An 8,152-nucleotide genomic window follows, 5' to 3' on the forward strand; every position below is an offset into this window, starting at 1 on the left:
TAATAAGGCTCTTGTTAATTGTCATATTTTATCAGTATTTATTTGTCATACCTTATAGAATTCATTTATTCTTTCCAGCAATGTATAATAGGCACTGATGATTTTATTTTTGTAAAAATCACTTTTGTAATTATGATGCTTTGTTTTATATAGTAACTCAGTCCCAATAAATCCCTCCATCTTTTTATTCTGTTATTAACATGTTACTAGATTTGTCATTTTCATATGATTTCTAGAGATGCCTTAAAAATCATTCTAGAGTTCTGAAGAGGGAAAAGCCTTTGATGGACTATCTTTCTTTCCTTTAGTTAAAAAATTTTTTACTCTATTACTGCAGACTCTGGCTGTTCATTTTATTTCCTTCCTATGCTGTTAAATTTTCCTGATTTTTAAAAAATAAGAATAAATGCACCTCTTACAAAACACACAAATCCCTCAAATTCCTCTGCTGATAACATACTTTTCTCATGTTTTCCTTGGTCATGTGCAGTTTTGATTTCCCTCAGCACCTTGAGTGTGAGGGATGGATGGCAATGCCTGGAATCTTATGACCTAGGTTAAGAGGCCGCAGGAGGCATGAGCAGACATGAGTCACCATCAAGCAATTGTATTGCAACTACCTGCACCACCTCACTGTGCAGTAGCCCCTTGGCAGTCAACTTCATGTGGGCAACGTAAATGTCATTCTTCTCCCCTGGCATAAAATAACCACATTTTTAGAAAATATTTTTTGGAGAAGAGATAGGATTTAGAGATTAGAATTATTTATCCCAGAGACAATTACTATGGAAGGCTTCAAGTTTATGAGGGGTTGTTATGCAGAGAATAGGAACCAGCTGTTCCCCATTTCTAAGGAATCCCGAAGAGAGGGCTACCCTTCAGCATGAAGTAATTAGGTTGGGTATGAAGAGGAATTCCTGATGGTGAGAGTGAAATGCTGCAAGGAACCTCTTAGAAGAATACCTTAAAATCTGAAAGAACTCCAAATATAGACCGAGTCTCCTGGAAAACTCTCCACATTTGAAATCTATAAACACTTTGTACTTTTATGAAATGTAAAATTATGTATCTACATTCCTCATCAGGCATCCCTAGCATCTTCAGTGATTGCATGTTCGTGGTGGTGTGTTTTGTATGCATTTCCTACAGATGGTATGAAATTCGTACTTTGTCTGTTCATATGGTTCTAGTGATGCAGTCTGGGGAAGTAGAGTCATGTTGGCTGTGAAGTCAACTATTCCTGGGCAGGCATCCCGGCTCTGCTATTTTGATTCTGAGATATCTCTCTCGATATTTAGTTTTCTATAATAAAGGAGAATAATTAAGGAATAAACCAGTCAGTATATCTGGGGCACAAATACAATGCTAGCACATATTAGTTAAGATACTTAAGAGTATATCATTTATATATGTATACATGCATTAAATAGGAGTACTTTGTAGGAAAGAACTCCAACATATGGGATACAAAATTCCCTGAGCAGACACATAAGTATATAGTATCTTACATTAAAATCTTTGTCCTACAAAAAGTGTCACTGCATGATTCATTTTAAAAGCAAAATACCACCTGGAAATTTAAAAATTCTCTCAAACAATTCATTGGTCAAAGAGAAGAATCAAAAGTAAACTGTCAGAATGTCTACAAAATGTCATTAATTAAAAATTATGTGTCCAACCCAGGGGATATAGTTAAAACTGTGTGTGGAAGAATAGTATATAATCTTAAATGTTTTCATGGGTGAACAAGAATAAATAAATTAAGTACCACATTTAAAAAATTAGACAAAGAACAAGGTGATATACCTAAGAAAAGTTGAAGAAAAGAACAACTAAATTAAAAGCAAAAATTAATGAAATATAAAACAGGAAAACCAGAAACCTGAAAAATAAATTCAAAGGCTGGTTCTCTGAAGAACTAGTTAAAAGGAGAAAAACACAATTATAGAAAATAAGAAATGATATGGGGAAATGACCACAGATACAGAGGAAAATGAAATAGTTGACTTATTTAACCAAATACTGACGTGAAGTGGAATAATTTTTTAGGGAAAGGTAAATTGCTTAAACCATCCTCAGAAGAAGGCCACTTACTATATTCAGAGACCATTTACTGCAAAAGAAACATAATAATATAATACTGTTAAAAGCACTAATGCTTTCTTAATGAAAGCATTGCTCTAACTGATGCAATTATAAATGTAGGGGGAAGAAAAGAGAGAGAGAGATTGGAAAAGAGGTAAAATTATTGTTTGTAGGGGATGATTTGTATATCCAAACCTAAGAAAATCAACTGAAAAATTCCTATTGACCATATGCAAGTTTGGTAAGTTGCTTGCATACAAATTCATATAAAAAAGTTTAGTGCGGAAAAATATATTTATGTAACAACCACTAAATATTTTTAAAAAGTAATAAACTTAAGAAGAAATGTGCAAGAAATCTTGACTAAATGGAAAAGCATCTTGTGTTCTTGAAAGGATGGATTGAATATTATAACATCTCACATATACCTAAATTAATCCCTATACTTAATTCAGCTTGATTAAAAATAACATCAGTTTTTCCTTTTCTTTTACTTTCATTTTTTGTTTTGGAATGAAGTTAAGTGATTTGAAAATTCAAGAAAAGATTTAACATTCCAGGATGGTAAAAATAATTCTGAAAATAGTAATAAAGGGGGACAAGATGTGGATTTTTTTTATTAAGGTATCATTGATATACAATCTTATGAAGGTTTCACATGAGCAACATTACGGTTACTACATTCACCCATATAATCAAGTTCCCTACCCCAACACCTCTTTGCAGTCACTGTCCATCAGCGTAGCGAGGTGCTATAGAGTCACTACTTCTCTTCTTTGTGCTGTACTGCCTTCCCTGTGACCCCCCTACATTACAAGATATGCGGATTTTTAAACATATTTTTAAACTGGTCTATTTAAAACATATTGTTCCTAGGGTGTGAAAAGACAGATCACTGATAAAAGCTAGCAAGTCAAGAAACAGACTCAATTCTATATCTCACCAGGAGTTTGGGTTGCATGGGTGTATGCACTTGTCAAAACTCTGCATACAGTTAAGATCTGTGCATTTAACTTCATAAAAAGTTTATGTTAAAAGAAAAGTCTATTGATATGTATTAGACTCTAGTTCAGTGACATTCATGCTGAAATATTCAGAGGGAAGTGTGCTGACATCACAATTTATTTTGAAACAAATCAGAAAATCAGAAAACTCAGAAAAATAAGATGGACTGGTGATGTCTGTGGGGGGGGTGCATATATGGGAAACTGTGTAATTATGTAAAATTATCTTAACATTGCTGTATGTTGAAATCTCTTAATAAAGTATTTGAAAAATAGATTAAAAGCACAGAGAAATACAATAAAGATAAAAGTGCAAATATTTAGGTTATAACTTTATAGAATTAAAAATTTTGCTCCTATTAGAATAGTTTCAGGAACCAGAATGCCAGGTCAGGGGAGCAAGGATTGGGTGTAGAGAACAGGGTTTCAGGTCACAGAAGGGTCACAAGTGCAGTCACTGTACCAGAGGGCATGTTGTGCAGGCCAAGGGTGTCTCTGTTCTTCAAGCATGGTGATTATTCACTCTTCTGAATTTTGTGTGTAGGTGTTCCTTTATATCTAAAAGCTTTAGGCTTTAGAATGATTTATTCAGGAGTTCTGAGTAATTTATAAAGTGCTATCATTTAACTATTTGTCTTTGGTGATTTGTTGCTACTCAACACTATATTTATACTTCACAAAGATGTGTGGAGTGGGTGTTGGAGGAGTATCATTATTCCGTTTTACTGTAAACAGGGTTTTGAAAAATTGGGGACTCAGCCCAGCTCCCAGCAGGAGTAACTTTGCCAGCACGTGGAGAGAACCAGCCAGCTCTCTCAGCCTTAAAGATGCACTTAGACTCTGATGGGTAAATTTGGGGCTTCTTTTATTTGGAGTGTGAGGGTGTGAGAGGGTGTATATGTTTTGGTGGTGAAAGGCAAATACTGGAAATTCAATTCCGCAGATTTGAGAGCTCTCAGGGAGTGGAGAGTGTTAAAGAAAACAGTTTATAGAATATGTTTACATCTGAATATATTTCTTCAGCATATATACTTTGTTAAACATATCATCTTTGATGTCACCCTTTTGTGTCTTGAAAAATTGCCATTTGAAATATGGAAATGCTATTGCATAGTTTCTGTGAAGAACCCTGTCTTTTGGTTTAAATTTACTTCATTGACAACATCGTGGGCTTTTTCAACCCTGTGCCCTCTTGTTTCCCCATCAGAAACAAGCACTGGAAAGCTTTCAAGGATGGAGGTCACCCAGCTCTTACACATCGTTCCCACTGGACATTATTTCCATGAGGTGTGAGTATATAATTAGAAGAGGGTCAGCAAATAAGATTTTAAGGAATATAATTATATAAGCAGAAAAGTAATTTCAGGCAAGTTTGTAAAATGTGGGTGTTTAGGAAAGGAGCAGTTCCAGCTGCTTTAAACCACATCCTCAGTTCCAGCTGCCTTAAAACCCTTTTCAGAAACTCACAAAGCTCTACCTCATGTGCATTTACTTAGCAACTCTGTGCTTGGTGCATTACATATCTTGCCACTTAATACTCACCACAACCCTAGAAATTAGGCCTTATCTCCATTTTATAGATAAAGAAACCGAGGCCAAGAGAGTTAAGTCATGTTAAAGCATGTTTTCAAAAAATAAAATAAGGGCTCTCAGGCAAATAGAAGAAGGACATGTATCAAATATTTTATTGAATTCCTTAACTAAGGAGGGAAAAAGATGTCATGATCAGTTCAAAGAGCATTTAAGAAGCTAGTGTATTTAACAGCAACTTAAATGTTAGAATGCGATTGCTGAGTTAAATACAGATCTGGTTAATGGCTAGCAGGCAACAGATATTTGGGGTTATCTGCTCCATTGGGTGGAAATTGTTTGCATCCCTACCAGACAAAAATATGCAATCTAGCAAGTGAATTCCCTAAGTATGTGAACTTTAATCAGTAATATAAATGAGATGAACTAAGTATAGGCCTCAACAATGCTTGAGTGACCATTGTCCCTACAAGATACTGAAAGGATCTGCTCCCACCTTTCTGTTTTATTTCCAGGTTGTGCATTTTTTCTGACTTGCCCTCAGGTGCCACAAATATTAGCAGAGCTGAGGTGCAAACCCCTGACTGCACAGCCCTGTATTCAACTCTTTGCTATGATTATAAGATGTTAGTTTTTTATTTTTATTTTTTATTTTAACAGTGTTGGAATCTATCAGATCTGTGCAGCCAATTCTCTCTCACAGCCAAGGCATCTCTGAAATACAAGGATTCTCTGGGTGGTGAAACCATCCAACTGGGTCAATAAATATTAATCTGAAGTAGTAACACCTTTTGTTTCTGCATTAGTGCAGATTTCTGAGGACAATTACAAACATGAGCACTGCTATGAAAACATAACACTGAAACATCACTTTATTTTTACCTCTGTCCTCATCTATATTAAAACATTTGAGAAACAAGAAAGACTTTGGCTGAAAGAATATTCTATAAACTGTGTGGCAAAGTCAGGACGCTGGTAGCAGTAGCTTGAAGTTGAGGGAATATCTCTTGGGATGAGAAGTGGATACACAGATGCCCACATTTGGGCACTCCTCTGCCAGACTTTTTTTTTTCAACTTCTTTTCAATGCTAGGGATAGGGGTCTCCAAACTGGGTTGCATAAAAAGGATGTCATATGCAATCACTGAACGTATCATGTTATGTGTCATATAAAATCACTGAACACATCATGTTATGTGTCATACATAATCACTGAACATGTCACCATGACACCATGTCACCGTGATGAGGTCATGGAGACCAGGAAAGCTGGTGGTCACCAGGAAGGTGCCAGACTCGGGGTCAGGGGGCTGACTCTGAAGGTAGAAAAGTCACCCCATCTTCCTATGCTTTAGTTTGATTTCTTCTATGTATGTGTGGATGGACTAGGTGGGAGGTTTCCAAACTGTTAAAGCACCACAACTAATAACAGATGAGAGAAACACTGGTTAAAGGGAGTAAGGAGAGAAAGCCCTATGGAAGGTCCTGCCTTCTTGCTACCGCATCTCTTCCTTCCCTTATGGAAAAATCCAGGGCTGGCTACAAAATTTGCAGGGCCCAAGCAAGGTGTAGCTTCAAAAATGCTATTAAAAAAAATAGCAAAAAAAGTGACATTAAATATGCTAAAATAGAAAGCTTCTTCCTTTAAAAATATTTGGTGACTTATAAAATGTAGCAGGTATAGTCATGATACATGGGTAATGACAAACTTACATATTGCAGAAAATATTTTTGGTGTCATTGTCTTATGTAATACAATGTATAAAAATAATTTTTTATCTTGATTGTTCCTAAGATGTTTCGTTGGCTCACTTTTCTGCAAGTTATATATAGTACATTGGCAAATTTATATTTTTGACAAATTCATTTTATAATTGAAAGTAATAGTAGTCACTCATTGCAAATGCAAGATAGCAATAAATTTTTGATAATTTTTAAGTTTAAGAAGATTTTTTTGCTGATATACCTGTTACTGGAGAGCTATTAAGACCATTTTCTAGGTGGTAAAATATTAGGATAAATTTCTGAAAATTTATATCAAAATGTAAATTTTAGTACATTTAGAGCTGATCATTCTTGTGTAACAATTTTTCTAGAAAAAGATTTAACCCTCCATACAAATCTGTCTTGTGTTAAGTCTGATTTTAATTTTAAATTTATACAATGGCATTTTGATATTTCTTCTGACATTTTCTGTAACTTGTGGAGGTCGTACAGGAAGTCAAAGGTAGCTTCATGATTTGTATATAATTCAAAATGTTTGTTATGCCTTCTATTGCTCTATTTTCAACTATAAGGAAAAAATTAAGTTAAACATTGTCTACTTAATACTTGCTCATCCAAAGTTTCATATGACAATAGTGTTATTTTCTAAGCCTGTGGATATTTTGTTTTGCAAGGTTGCAGCAGTTTTAAAACTAGACATTCTCTCGTTGGCTGCTGAAATGGTGCCTCTTCACCAGCAACTTCTGTCTAGGAATGCTGGCGGCTGTCACTACCACCATTCTGAGTCCGGGTCCCAGCCTGGCTCCACAACCCCGCTCCCCGCGGCTCTGGAATGTCGCAGCCTCTGATAGGCACTCAGGGCGCTCTGCTGTGCGTCCGCTGTTTGTAGTCATCGCAGCCTGAGCCTGCACCTGGACTGGCTGCCGCAGGACCATTACAGAGCGCGCTCACTGCCTCCAGGGCCCGCCTCTGCTTCTGTGCATGCTCCATCAACTCTGAAGAAACCGAAATTCAGAGATATAATTATTAAGAACTTCAAGAGACTGAAAGCAGGGGATCCTTCTCAGCATGAAGCCCTAAATAACTGTGCAGGTCATTTAGGAACTCAAGAAGCTGATTCTGGAAAGGACTCTCAGGATTCTGTAAATGCACATGACTTTGTGATTTCACTTAAGCGACTCTGTCAGACTCATCTTCCTGTATCATGAAAGCTATTTTTCTGATATATTTTTCAAGGAATCAATATTTAATGTTTGGGTAGATGAGAATAAGCCTACAAGACTAAGAATGACCAGTTGGAAATGGGAAAAGATGCCACAGAAGCCAAGAGAAGAAAGAATTTCAAGAAACATAAAGTAACCAGTAGAGTCAAGTGACACCAAGATGTCATCAGTAAGATCAGGATTGAAAAATTTCCAAATAGATATAACATGATATTAGAAATAATTTATTTCAAAGGAGAAATGCAGGCTGAAGCCAAATCAGAAGTGCATCGATAACAAGTGGAGTTGAAAAATGCTCTCCAGCAATCTCCCTTACGCTGTTGCCTGAGGATCAGTCACTATGGTCCCTCTAAGACGACCCTCAGGAATGACTGTGGGTGCATGGGCACACGTGTGTGGTGGGGTGGGCATCTGGTTCTTTGTAGATGTTGCTTTCATTGCTCTTCATCCCTACTTATCATGGTTTAATGATAATAACTACCATGTACTGGGAACCTACAACATGTTAGAGATATCCTGTTATCTCTAATTCTGTAACAGTCCTAATAAGGCATTCCTCTCATTTTGCAAATAAAGAAATATACTC

The 8,152-nt window shown here is 36.2% G+C and overlaps 1 long non-coding RNA gene across 1 annotated transcript in view; it reads left to right on the forward strand.

Annotated features, from left to right (window-relative positions):
• Positions 1-8,152, forward strand: part of LOC108409422 (uncharacterized) — a 44,582-nt gene extending 36,430 nt beyond the window's left edge. The window contains exons 2-3 of the long non-coding RNA XR_001856214.3: positions 4,297-4,378; positions 7,018-8,152. This is a non-coding gene — a long non-coding RNA (uncharacterized lncRNA). The remainder of the gene's footprint in view (positions 1-4,296; positions 4,379-7,017) is intronic.

The sequence above is a fragment of the Manis javanica genome, chromosome 3, assembly GCF_040802235.1.
Source record: "Manis javanica isolate MJ-LG chromosome 3, MJ_LKY, whole genome shotgun sequence".
NCBI lineage: Eukaryota > Metazoa > Chordata > Mammalia > Pholidota > Manidae > Manis > Manis javanica.